Source organism: Colobus angolensis, unplaced genomic scaffold, assembly GCF_000951035.1.
Source record: "Colobus angolensis palliatus isolate OR3802 unplaced genomic scaffold, Cang.pa_1.0 Scaffold14, whole genome shotgun sequence".
In the NCBI taxonomy this organism is placed as follows: Eukaryota; Metazoa; Chordata; class Mammalia; order Primates; family Cercopithecidae; genus Colobus; species Colobus angolensis.
Genome location: NW_012114488.1, coordinates 5,543,644 through 5,557,243, shown reverse-complemented (window position 1 = coordinate 5,557,243; position 13,600 = coordinate 5,543,644). Strand labels below are relative to the sequence as shown.

General features: G+C 34.5%; 1 protein-coding gene across 2 annotated transcripts in view; it reads right to left on the bottom strand.

The window, feature by feature from the left end:
* DLC1 (DLC1 Rho GTPase activating protein) overlaps positions 1-9,974 on the bottom strand; it is a 438,391-nt gene extending 428,417 nt beyond the window's left edge. For both annotated transcript variants that reach the window (XM_011934900.1, XM_011934899.1), the window contains exon 1: positions 9,636-9,974. The gene's annotated coding sequence lies outside the window, so the exon portion shown is untranslated. The remainder of the gene's footprint in view (positions 1-9,635) is intronic.
* Between the last annotated feature and the right edge of the window lie 3,626 nt (positions 9,975-13,600).

Genomic DNA, 13,600 nt, shown 5'->3' with positions numbered 1-13,600 from the left:
TTATGCATTAGGAGTTGGGAATCAATGGTATCAGGTTTCTCAAAAGTAACAGTGCAGAGAAGATGACAGGCAAATACGACTTCAAAATTTGCATGGGAAGTTATGTCGGCCTTAAAATTATATGATAAGTCTTAGTTTTATTTTTAACCTCTTCTCAAAAGCTACTGAAGAGATAGCTACCCCCAAATTAAAAAATAAACACAGCAGGAAAGACATGGCAAAAGGAAGCCAAGAATTCAGCACAAGTGAGGATGGAACAGAATTTTCAGGATAAAAGTTGTGTACCAAGTCCATGGGTCAATCATTTCACATAAATCCTAAAGTTCTCTCTGGGAGATGTCTCTAAAGAAAGGGAAATAATAAATTATATATGACATATTGAGAGGAATTTTATAACGTCAAGCAATTTGGATGGAAGAATTATTAATAGTTATTGAGAATATTAGGGATATCAATTATCAACCCCAGGAAAAACAGTTTTACAAGAAGGAAAATATAATTATAGCACACTCCATAAGCTGTGGCTAATTTTTTTCATGTAGTCAAAATAATGCAAATAGTAAACATTAAATTAACCAAAACATTTGAAGCAATGATTTTCAGTGCATAGGATTCTATGAGGAGTGAGGTTAGGGAGAGCAGGGAAAATAATTTAAGGGAGATAGTCACTTTCTGTAGCAGGAAGTTAAGAGATAATGTCTAAAATAGAAAAAAAATCATAGTACAATCATATTGTTTAGAAATGCAGAGTTAAATATCAGAAGACATGGCTAAAAATAATTTAAAGTATTATGATTTTGTGTGCCATTTGCTAAGAAAGTTTTATCTCTGGATTTCAGAATTCATGCTAAAAATAATTTAAATTTTAAAATGTTCTACAGCAGTAATTTAAGATTGAGTTGATGCATAAACATGACTGCAGTTCTTCTACAATATGTCCGGTGGGACCAAACCATTTCTTTTGCCCCTTCCCACTCCCCACACCATCCCCTCACAATTACACAAACACCAGTCTCATGTATATAGCAAAGAAAAGGTGCCAGTTTGAATATTTATGGCACCAATATCAGCGCAATTTCTATGAGATTCTTAGGTCAGTTCCTTCAGAGTGTCCTTTCCTTCCCCAGCTCTCCTGGGGAATTCCTGAAATTTGGAACAGGTATTCTCAGGAATTGTCTAAGCTATCGTTTTCCTAAAATGTTATCTGAATAGAAGTTTAAGATACATAAAATAACATGTAAATAGCATTACATTAGCAAATGCACATAAATGGGAAATTCTCACTCAAATTCCCACTTTTCCTGAATACCTCACTCACAGTACTGGGAAAGATAGCAACTTTTGTATTCATCCCATCAAATGCAGGTATCTTGTTTTGTCCTTTGAGAATATGTGTGATATATATAAATGTGTGTGCGTATATATATAATATATAAATAAATTATATATAAATACATATACACACATACACATATATACACGTATGTATACACATACATGCACACATAAATATGTATATGTAAACACATATATATACACATATAAATGAACACGCTATTGACTTCTGGGTTGTGAGTATGTGTGTGTATACATATATGTATCAATATAAATAAGTGAAGGCATGATTGACTCTAGGATATTCTATTAAATATCCTGAATATTTAATGGAAGGGAAAATAAAGACATAACGGTACTGCCACTTTACTTTTATTTTTTACTTTTTCCTTAGATAGCTAGAATTACTTCTAGTTTCCCTTAGAGTTTTTCATCCTGATTAGCCATCCCCTGTTAAATTTCTAGGTCATGTTCTCGGCCACTTACTGCTTTATACACATACACATACACACACGGACACACACATACACATACACACATATGTATATATATACACACAGACATATACACACAAATATATATGTGTACATATGTATGTATATAAATATACACACACACATACAAAAACAGTTTTCACATAGCATGTGCTTAGTCACTGTGGGAAGAAAGAGAAGATGTACGGAAAATAATGTCACGTTAATTAAACGTAACTTACACTTTCTAAAATGCTCTCTTGGCATATGAACCCAGAAGAAGGCACCTCTACATTTGGTGCATTTTGTTGCTATGTGGTGAGGGTCACTTTGGTAAGATGCATACTTTGGAAACCTGAACATCCTCTAATGATATGAAATCTTACTGCATCTTAGCCTACTCCTGGGGAGTCACACTTGTACATCGCATGTGCCCCCAAAACACTTACTGAATTGAATTAGGCAACTAGAAAAAACAACCAACAACCTGGAAACAGACATGATCACAGGATCACAACTTAATGTAGTTCTTCAACTCGAAGTAAATCTTCATTGCAAAGAGCATTTGTGGAAGCCAAAATGAAACGCATTTCCTGTTTTTTTTTGTTTTTGTTTTTGTTTTTTTTTTGAGACGGAGTCTCGCTGTGTCGCCCAGGCTGGAGTGCAGTGGCGTGAGGCAGGAGAATGAAACGCATTTTCTTAATGATAATGTCAAGAAACAAATTACCGAGCAAACTACATTGTGTACATTTGGGTACCTTCCCACTGCCACACAGCTCAATGATCAATGAAGAAGGATCCTTTTTATTGCCAAACTGAACTGACATATGCTTAGGAGCAGCAAGAAAGCCCAGGGTAGATATTATGTTTCTTAATTCCTTTAAGTAAATACACAAACAAATAGCAAAAACCTTAAGATCACATTTTTAAAAAGCATTTCTCTGAGTCTAGTCCAGACAGTCAACTTTCAGTAAAAAACAAGTCGTATTTTTCCTTTAAAATATTCATGTTATCTAACCTAAATTAGTCAAGACTAGAACTAGACTGTGGGTGGATAAACCTTTAATAACACGATGAAGAATTTACCTCCATATGATTTCATGCAGATTGCCTTTCTTTAATAGCAATATGTGTCTTAATCCCACACAAAATCATTATTCATCGACTTTTACATACTTTGTTTAATGCTGGAATTTACTTGTTATACCTCATTACATGTTAGTGGAAAACACGAATCCCTGTTAAAATTTTTATTGGCAAATTGCTTAATGAAGATTAAAATATTATATATGAAGTAGCTTCCGTGTCTTTTGATGTTTGGAAAGCATCAAAAACTTTACTAAATTAAAGAATAAGTCATCTATAATGAGCCGAGTAAGGGAAATAAGTAGTATATCACTTCTTCCAAAAGACACATCCAAAGTTCCATCAAGTTTGGTATTTAGAAGAAAAATAAAGAAATAGGTACCCAACTGAAAAATATTATTTTATTGTTGACCCATTTTTAGGTATGTCTGAGTTTTTACTGAACTTAAAACACTTTTCTCTCATTCTTAGCCCTCAGTGGTTCAGGCAAATTTGAAAGTTAACTCTTTCAATCCACTAGAAGTCAGCTTTTGAGAAAAGAGCAGGGTGTTGAAAAATTGCAAGCTATTATTTCAGTGGTGCTCTATTTTTACATCCAGGTTGCTGCTATTTAGTGTCACTTCCAGTAGTGTCTAATTTTCTTGCAGAGAGGAGACCAGATACTGGCAGCGTTTGACTTACCACCCACTTTATGGCTCAAGTCAGCCAGATTTGGAGATTCTTTTAACATTTTCTTAAGCAACACACATGTAATTTGAGGAAACTGAGAATACTTTATGATATTTTCCTGATATCACTGAGATCTTTCTGGGGATATTGGTTTCTAGGAGATCCCAGAATTAACACAGCCATGAGGGACAATATTGCTTTATGGATGTAGTAATTTCTAAGTATCTATGTTTTATTTGGATCTCCATGTTTTATTTTTTTTTTTAAGTATGCAGTTTCTTAATAGTAGTGTTTGATCCTATGCAGAATAATTTGGGCATTTACAAATACATTGTACCTTAGATTAATTCTGCAAATAAATTCATTAATGAATAATTATCTTTTTGGCCATAATATCTATTTTCTGTAGAATCTCTTACAATAAAGGAAAGTATTGCCTTTCCTCTGAGCTTGTTTCACTTGAAATTTTTCATGTAACAGGAAGTAGCTTAGGGTTAAATTTGATATTAAATGTGTAGCTGACCTTTTTATTATTGATGGCAAAGCAGTATGATTGAAATGTGCTTTGCCTTATTATAAAAAGATATTTTTATTCAACAAGGAACACAGATTACAATGTTTTATCATCATCATGGTGAGATGTGGTTTTGCTTTAAGTGGTCACTTTATTTTTAGCTTTGCTATCATTTCTAAGAACACTCCAACAGTAGACACAGTAATCACTAAGTGTAAATAACAGATATAGCTACATCAACACAGGTGCTCAGATAGCAAGTTGACATTAGGGAATTACATTTTTAGTCATTCCATAAGCAGAATTTCACTGAAATTAGGAACAAGATGTCATTAGGAACTTAATTACTTCAGTGAGCTTGGTATCCTACCTGGGGTCAATGCCTCTGCTATCAACTTTTGTTTGTCTTCCATATATTTCTATCATCTCATTTTAATTTTGTCATCTAACTGTAAATGTTTGAGCTTATTTTGATCAACAAATGTTTTTCTTAATACCTAAGAAATATTAAGTGCATTAGAAACTTACAATGATAATTATAATAGTAAAAAAACCCCTTCAATTAATTAAGCACTTATTATGGACTAAGTACTGTATTTGCTGTGTTACTTAGAAGCTATCTCCTTTAGTAGTAATACAAATACTGTATGAAACAGATACTATTATTGCTTTAAGTTGATAGGGAAGAACTTTGGCAGGACTAAGTAACTAGCTCAGTGTCAAATTCATACTGGTGGGCAGGAATTCTCTCCCATTTTTGTAAGGATGTCTGTGAAATAACTTTTTTTTTTTTCCTGGTGATTAGGGTTAGTTACTTAAATTCTACATACCTCAGTTTTCTCAGTTCTGTGATGGGAATGAAAAAACTGTTGAGGGGAAGATGATAATGAGTTAATAATAATGAAATTATAATACATGTAGAACACTTAGTCCATGGCACATTTCAAGCACTCACTAGATGTAAAGTGACTTGATCATGATGGTGGTAATGGTGATAACGATGATGACTCCTTTAGCTTTCGACTGATTTTAGCTCCAGAATCCAGGGCTGAGTATGAGCTGAAACTAACTCTTTCTTCTGTGTCCATGATATTTCAGTATAGATGAGCGATTAGAACAAAATGTGAGTGAAACACAACTATTCTTTATTCTTTTTTTTTTTTTTTTTGCCTGAGATGAAGTTTTGCTCTTGTTGCCCAGTCTGGAGTGCAATGGCGCAGTCTCGGCTCACTGCAACCTCCGCCTCCCAGATTCAAGTGATCTCCTGCCTCAGCCTCCCGAGTAGCTGGATTTACAGGTGCCTGCTATGACACCTGGCTAAAGTTTTTGTATTTTCAGTAGAGACAGGGTTTCACCATGTTGGTCAGTCTGATCTCGAATTCTTGACCTCCAGTGATCCAACCACCTTGGCCTCCCATATTCTTGATGAATTGACCTATGCCTTTTTAAACAAGGACTTGTTGATTATACTGTATGCAAAACAATTTGCACACACCAAATCTCATCTGATGCTCAACATGAACTGGAAATCCCATACTTTACTAATAAAAAGCAGACACTCAAAGTAGTTATGGGGCAAGCATCAAATCACAGAACTTCAAGTGGTAAAGAGGAAATCAGAGCCAGTTTTTTGACTTTGCCCATTATTTTTTTCAGTACACCACCCCATTTAAATTGTGGAAAATTCGCTAGTGCTCCGTTCTCACTGGCCTCATGTAACTTTTAATTTCAAACCATTTCTGGATGCCTGTGCTTCCTTCTGGTGCTTAACAAACTTGAAATGTCATCTAATGAGAGTGTTGTTAACCTCTGGCCTCAGGCTCTGATGACTCTTTCCAACCTCTTACTTTCCTTCCCTTTTAAAAATTATTATTCTATTATTACAGGATGTCTGGAAAACAAGAAAGAAGTCCAACTCCCACACATTACCATTCCTCAACCCTGGTTTTCCTTTTTTTTTTTTTCTTCGCTTTTCCTCCCATTCATTTCACAAACATTTGTTGACAAACAAGCGTTGATAATTCCTGACAAGCTAATTATTTTGCTAATTGCTGGGAATAAAAGAAACACTAATTGAGTATCTAAACTTGCTGTTTGATCTTCCTACTTCCTTTCTATCTCATTTCCATTAACAGGGCTGATTTTCTCTCTGAATTATTTGAATTGCATTGCTAAAACACTTTGTTATTTCAAGCTAATACAGAAACAACCTTTTCACACATAAAATTGTCTTTTCCATCCATTTATCTCAACTAATGAGCAAGTTCATATGCATGCTGTTTATATGATCTTTCAGATTTTTTTTGGCATTTGAGTCACTGTTTAATCTTTTAAAGTTCATTTACATACTCTGTAATCCACTGAATCAAAACTAACAATCTTTTTAAACTGGGTCTCAAGATCCTAGTTTATTCATTATTATTCTGTTTAACTTTCTTAAAAATTGCCCATTTATTTCTCAAAACTCTATAAACTATCAGTTTAAAGCCAAAACAGAACCATAGAAGTAAACACTGTATTTCTCTATCACACCAAAGTCAATCAAGAGTCATTCTTCTCTGTAACTCTGTTTGGTCTATGTTGTTTATGCAAAGTGCTTATCTTTTGTGTGGGGAAGGCAGGCCCAATATTCACACTACTTCCCTCAAATCTAAAAGTTTTCGGTGTTCCCTTGTCCTCTTCCAATTCTCATGTATAATTCTTGACATATCTCTATTTTGATAATAACATCCTTGATCTAGATCTTGGTCATTTGGAACTTTGCCATACTGTAATAGTTTTTAAAGAGTGATTCTCATTTTATAACACTGACATCACTCATTTTTCAAGAGGAAACCAATAAAATACAAACAAAAGACAAATTTCAAATGATCCGTTTTTGACCTATTTTAAGCCGGTAAGACCTAAACCTCTATGAATAAGATTAAACCATCCCATAAGTATTTGTAGTGAGTTATACAGTATGGGTAGGTATAGACAGAGACAGAAAAATTCTCTTTTTAAAATTATAATGCCCTTATGAAGAAAATGAAGTGATGTGCTCTTTTTCACTAGGCCTTCTAGGAATCATGCAGTCAGCTATAAGGGCCACGACTTTATTGCACTTATTTCCCATTCCAATAATGTAGAGTGTGGTGACATTGAAAGGAAGTGTTGAATAGTGTATCTTTTAAGTAGAAATAACATCAGGAAACTCAATCTGGTCATGAAAATGGAAAAAAAAAAGCATCATGACACATTCTCTCTAAAGAAATGGCAGCTACTAGAAATGGAATGTGTCACGTTTATGAGAAAGGATCTTGTCTAGGAAGGTATACTGCTTCAGCACACACAGCAACAAATATTGTCATTTATGAAGTATGATGCAGGTGAAATAGCTAACGCTCCCATTTTATACCACATTGCTCAGACATTTATTTATATACTATAAAAATTCTGCATTCTACAACTGAATGACTTTGTAGAAGGCTTAGAGCAGATATACAAATCAATTAAGGGATTGAAAACATGCTGGAGAAATGTAAACTTTTTTTATATATCAACTTAGGCTTTTTATATATTTAGTGAAATAGAACATAGAATTGGAAATAAGCTGCAGCAACAATGATTTAGGCTAGATAGAAGAAAGGATGTGTGTGTGGGGTTGCTATAAAATTGCCTCTGAAAGTCATTGGTTGGGATAGTTTTATTATGATCATTTGAGTACAAGGATATAAATTAGAAAAGTTATTTTCTAGCCCTATTTTTAAAGAAACACCAGATTAATATAATTATTAGCATATGGATTGATTTTGACAGAAATATCAAATATAATAAAATAGTCATAAAGCAAGTTATGACTGTAAAGTGTTTGTTGTAGGCATACTAATTTGTTTTTTTTAAAGTTATGATTTTTTTCCCACATAAGTAACACTGTGACAGCTTTACCTTTTTTTTTTTTTTTTTTTAATAAGAGGATCTCCAATTTTCTGTCTGTAAAGCACCCTTCTACTGGACATGTTCATACTTCATTATGCATAATTATTATTGGAGGGCAGGATGATGGGATAAAAAGAGACATGAATTATGAATCAGGGCACTGTGGGTCTGCTGTCATCTCTTCTGCTAGCTAGAGGTGTGACCTTGGACAGGTCACTTTTAAATCCCATTTCTCAGCTTCTTGGAGGCAAGCTCAAGACAGTGTTAGAGGAGACGATCTCTTATGTTCTTTCCTTCCCTGAAATTCCATTTGGAGATTTTAATTAAAGCATAATTTAGGTAAGTCAGTATTTTATCTTTCACATATATAAAAAGTAGATTCTTTTTCTCATATTTAAGGAGTTTTAACACAAATTGTCACTGAATAGTTAAAATGTATCAATATAAGTTATTCTAGTATAAAATTTGAGAATAGCTAATACAGCAGATGGTCACCTTGTACTAAATAAAAACTTATAAAGAAAACACTTACTTGATTTCTTATGATTCAACTGTCAGAATAGCTCTCCATCTTTCACTTAGTATATTTTGTGTTCATCTAATAGATTTGAAAATGTACATGAATATTTCTTCCCTTTATGTACCATTTTATTTCTGGAAAATGATGATTTTTATTATAAATATTCAGAAATATAACAGTGTCTTATGCATTATAAGTCCATACTTTTTCAGTCATTACTAAACTTCTTTCCTAATATATTGTACATTTAAACATTTAAGATTACCTTAAAGAGACTACAGTCAGGTGGAAATGTAATTTTACGATTACATAAAGTAAGGACACAAACAGTTTCCATATGACTGAAATGATTTCTGACTGCCTTAAAAGAGTTATAGTGAGTGTCAGTGTCACTGAGATTGACTTCAGTTATTCAAAATATTACACAAAATGTGACCTGAGCAGTGAATCCAAGAAAATTAATGTAAACTAAATTTGATTCCAACACTTAAATTTCCAAAACTCAGATTAAATGCCACTTAGGAGAGAAATAATTCCTGAAATTTCACGTGTTTACTTTTTTAAAAAAATGAACCTTTTAAGCTGTACAGGAGAAGCTTGACATATGGTTTAAACTAGCTTGGGTAAAATAATAAGAAATTCAATCTTCGTAGTTTTAAATGAGACACAAAATACTCTTTGGAGACTGATTATTAAGCAAAAGTCACTCGAGTGCTTTCTGCTCTCCCTCTTGGCACAGGAAGGTAGGGTAGGAATTCATTTACACCTCACACTGATGTGTGAGAAAATGTATTTGTTTCACGTTGTGCCAAGAAATAGGAAAACTGATCTGACAGCTCAATTGATAAATAAGTTAAACATAAAAAGGGATAAAAATAAAATCTTACTTTATGGAGGAAAACAGTTAAATCTATATGGAGTCTATTTTAGAACTGACAGTTTGCTAAAACGAATTGACTCACAATTTTCTAGTTATCAGACATTTTCCACTTCTGATTTTATGGCTTTACTCTAAAACCTAGGAAGTCACCAACTCAGGGCAAGATGCTAACATTTATCCCAATCTTTCTCTCTCTTCAAAGACCGCCTCAAAGCATAAAGATAGTCCATAGCGTCTTACCTAGACAACGAGGAGCTGAAACGCCAAGGCATGACACTGCTCAACACTCAGGCTAGGAAAGAAGTCCGTCCCCGTTGGTTTCTCCAAAATCTAAGTTCCCATTTCGTGGTTGAGATCATGGCTCTATTCTGAGCAGTTTCACGCAGTGTGTGATTCTAACAAAAACACCCTCTGCAGCTGGAGGGAGCCTTAGCTAAGGCAGGATTCTGTCAAGGCATTCCTAGTGACTTCTGTCTACTAAATTCAGACTGAGGTTTTGCAAAAGGGGCCTCCACAACCAGGCCCAGATTGCCTGGAAAGTATTTCCTGCCTCTGAGGAGTGTGCATGCGAGAAAGGCTGTACGAAGAGAGGGGAGGAGGGGAGAGCCCAGCCGCCTGGGCGTTTTAGGAGTTCTGATTTTACACAGAACTCAAGTGAGTTTTGTCAGAGCTCTTGAGGTGATTAGCTGGAGAGTCATAAAGTCCTAGAGCTTTTTCTATCCCACCCTGCTTATGAAAAAGAAAGAAAAAAAGAAAACATAGTTCTCTCTCTATCCACAACCTTTCCACTATATTAAATGTATATGCACAGCTTAATCAAAATGCCTTTGCTTGCTCTCATTTCAAAAGATCTTTTAAGAGAGCAAGATGAATTTAGCCTTAATACCATAATTCTTCTAAATGGTAAAACCTTTTTTGAATGTGACTTAAAATTGGAAATGCTGCAGCTTTTCATTTGTCCCTGAGACCATCTGTAAGTAAAATCCCAAGCATCCAGTTAATAGAACGATTTCTTCCAGATCTCTCTGATCACAAGAATCCTTCACAGAATTAAAATAGTTTGTGCTATGGCAAATGCAGCAGCACATTACCTCTAGTCAGAATCCTCCAGTTACAAAAATCCAGTGCTGGAGCAGAAGACAGGCTCCATCTTGATCGTATTAGAGTCTTGCTGACATTAAACACTTACAACTGCTTCCATCTAGCATGGCAGCATTCCTGAATCACATCTCTAAAGCCGCTCATGGTATCTGCATCCTTCATCCGTCACAAATTTTGTGAACTATCATCTGTTTATCTTTTCTGCTTTCTTGTGCCTCCCCTGAATGACTTCCTTCTAGCTGCTCCAGGCTGGGAATTTGGACTACCATTTGGTTTTGATTAAAACCAGACAGCCAACTCTGGAGAATTTAGGGAATAAGCTAATGGAAACTGCAAGTATGGCTTTAATTAGTGCATCAATTAATAATAGATGTTAGCTCGTCTTATAATAAGATGTCACAAATACAAACACAGAGAAAGCTGAAGTCATTTCAGGAAAGAAGTTACACCAATTTTCCTTCCCTTATGACCCAGAATCCTCTTTAGAGAATGTGGAAGGAAAGAAGAGGGAGGTGGCCTTGGGACATCCAGGCTGTGGAGAGGCCAGTAGAGCAGCTTCATTGTTTATACCAGGGAAGCAGGAAACAGCATCTCTGACTTTAATTATCTTGCTTGGTGGAAATTGCTCAGTAATGTCTCCCTTCTACTTTATTTACGATCAATGGATTCTGCTGCTATTTATGACTCAAACTTTTTTTTTTTTTTGGTGACTAATGATCAGATTAATTATTAGGTCTACGTGCTTCTTGCAAATTTCTAGAAGCTTTCAATAATAAGTGCAAGAATAATTCCAGTTGGATGTGATAAAATGAGTAACATATAATAAGAGGTAAAAGACATTTTAAACTTGTTGGCTCTAAGATCCATCCTGTTCTTCTCTGAAATTGTAAGTAGTGTTCATTGTTCGCTGTTATTCTCCATCCCTGTATGTCACAAGGGCCATCTTGTAGTACTTTCTGAAAATATTGGGTAGGTGATAACTCAAAGATGCACAATGTTCTAACTACTATTTCTTTCCCTATTAGATAACTAAAATCTCTCAAAGTTAATGCAAATCATGAACTGTATTGGACACATGTTAGATGGCAAGAATGACTTATACTAGGCATGAGTTTGAAGATGAGAAGTAGTCAAATGAAAACATTTGCTCAGAAGCAGCTTTAAAAGTTTAGATCAAAGTCTTATTGATTAAAAACATGAGCATTTAGTTTTCTTTAATTTAACCTTCAACCATAGGCCAAAAAGGATTCTGTTCTTCCATAAATTCTTTAAAAAGTATTTATATTCATGTTCAAACTATTTCTACTGACACAATGCCTATTTCATCTTTCCAACAATTTTGTGTGTATTCTTATGTTTTATTTTACAAATAAAGTATTGAGAAGTAATTTTCTCGCAGTCAAATGACAGAAAGTGCCCAAGTCCACACTGGAACTCAGATCCTCTAACTCCAAGCTTTCTGCTTTAATTTTTTCTCCATAAACTGCCTCCCTTGACTTCCACATAATTTCTTTATGAAATTGGGAAGACTTCTTAAACTCTATGAGTTTCTTATACTTCTTTAAAAATAGAGACAATTTCACATAACTTACAGATTGGAAAGCAGGATGAACTTCGTATACATAAATATTTGTGTATTTATGTTTATTTCCCTAAGAAAAACACTGGAGAACAAAGGAATGAGAATTGATATTACATCTTTCCTAATGTAGCTTGATATCTCTATGTCTGTCTCTGCCTTTATTACTGATATACAGTGGTTACTCAATATTCTATCAGCACCGTGCTAATTCTTAGCTACATTTTACTCATGAATACTGTACCCCGCCCCGTATAATTTAGTTTCGTTTCTATATATATTGGCTTGGGAAAACAAGAAAACTCTGGTCACAAATGCCTTTTAGATATCTAGAAACTCTTATTAGTAAGTTTCTCATTAACATACCCTTTTCTACACAACAAATACATTATGTTTTCTTCTATTAATAGAATTACTTCCCAAATCTTTAATTACTTGTATTTATTTTTCATTGTTCAGTTGTTTGATTCCAAACAAATCTCAGATCTTATAGTCTTATAAAGGCTTTACCAAATATAAGTATGAAGATAAATAGTGAGAAAACTTCCTAAGTTCTTAATATTGTGTCAGGAACATTGAAGGAGTTTAAAATATTTGTCCCCTTCTTTCTACTTGCAAATCTAAATACCAGCTTCCTTAAATGTTTGACTATTACTCTGTACTGGATCAGCTAATCAAATAAGGGGATAGAGACAGTTAAGAACTTGAAAACAAAGTATCAGGATAGGAGTCTGCTACAAAACTAACAGCCTTTGTGACCTGTGTGAGTTACCTAACTGGGGTAAGGATGTCTTAGCTTCCATAACTAAGAACTGTCACAATCCAAAAAGCTAGTCCTTATAAAGTCATTGGCTAGAATTATTTTTACACTTAAATTATTCCCTTTTTTAATGTTTACTTCTCTCTTTCAGGTATTTAAAGATCCTTTCTTTTCTTTTCTTTTTTTTTTTTTTTTTTTGAGACAGAGTCTGGTTCTGTTGCCCAGGCTGGTGTGCAGTGGTGGTGATCTCAGCTCAAGGCAACCTCCGCCTCCTAGATTCAAGCAAATCTCCTGCCTTAGCCTCCTGACCAGCTGGAATTACAGGTGCACACCACCACACTCAGCTAATTTTTGTAATTTTAGTGGAGACAGAGTTTCATCGTGTTGGCCAGGCTGGTCTCGAACTCCTGACCTCAAGTGATCTGCCTGCCTCAGCCTCCCAAAGTGCTAAGTTTAGAGGCATGAGCCACTGTGCCTGGCCTAAAGATCACTTTTCTACTTAGGTACTTTTACCTAAACAATAAGCATTAGCTACGATCATTTATCTAGTCTTTCCCCAATTGTTTTCAGGAAAGTTGAGTCTGGACTTCTGTACAGAATTATTCAATGTCTCCAATGCAGTTCAAGAACACTTTACGTAAAGCAAGATCTATCCTTTGAAAATGTGTTTTACTCTTTTATGAAATAAGTAGCAACATGATTAATTCAGTACCCACATTAGACATTTGTGATATTATGAGTGGAAGTCCGCTTTTATGTTTTCCA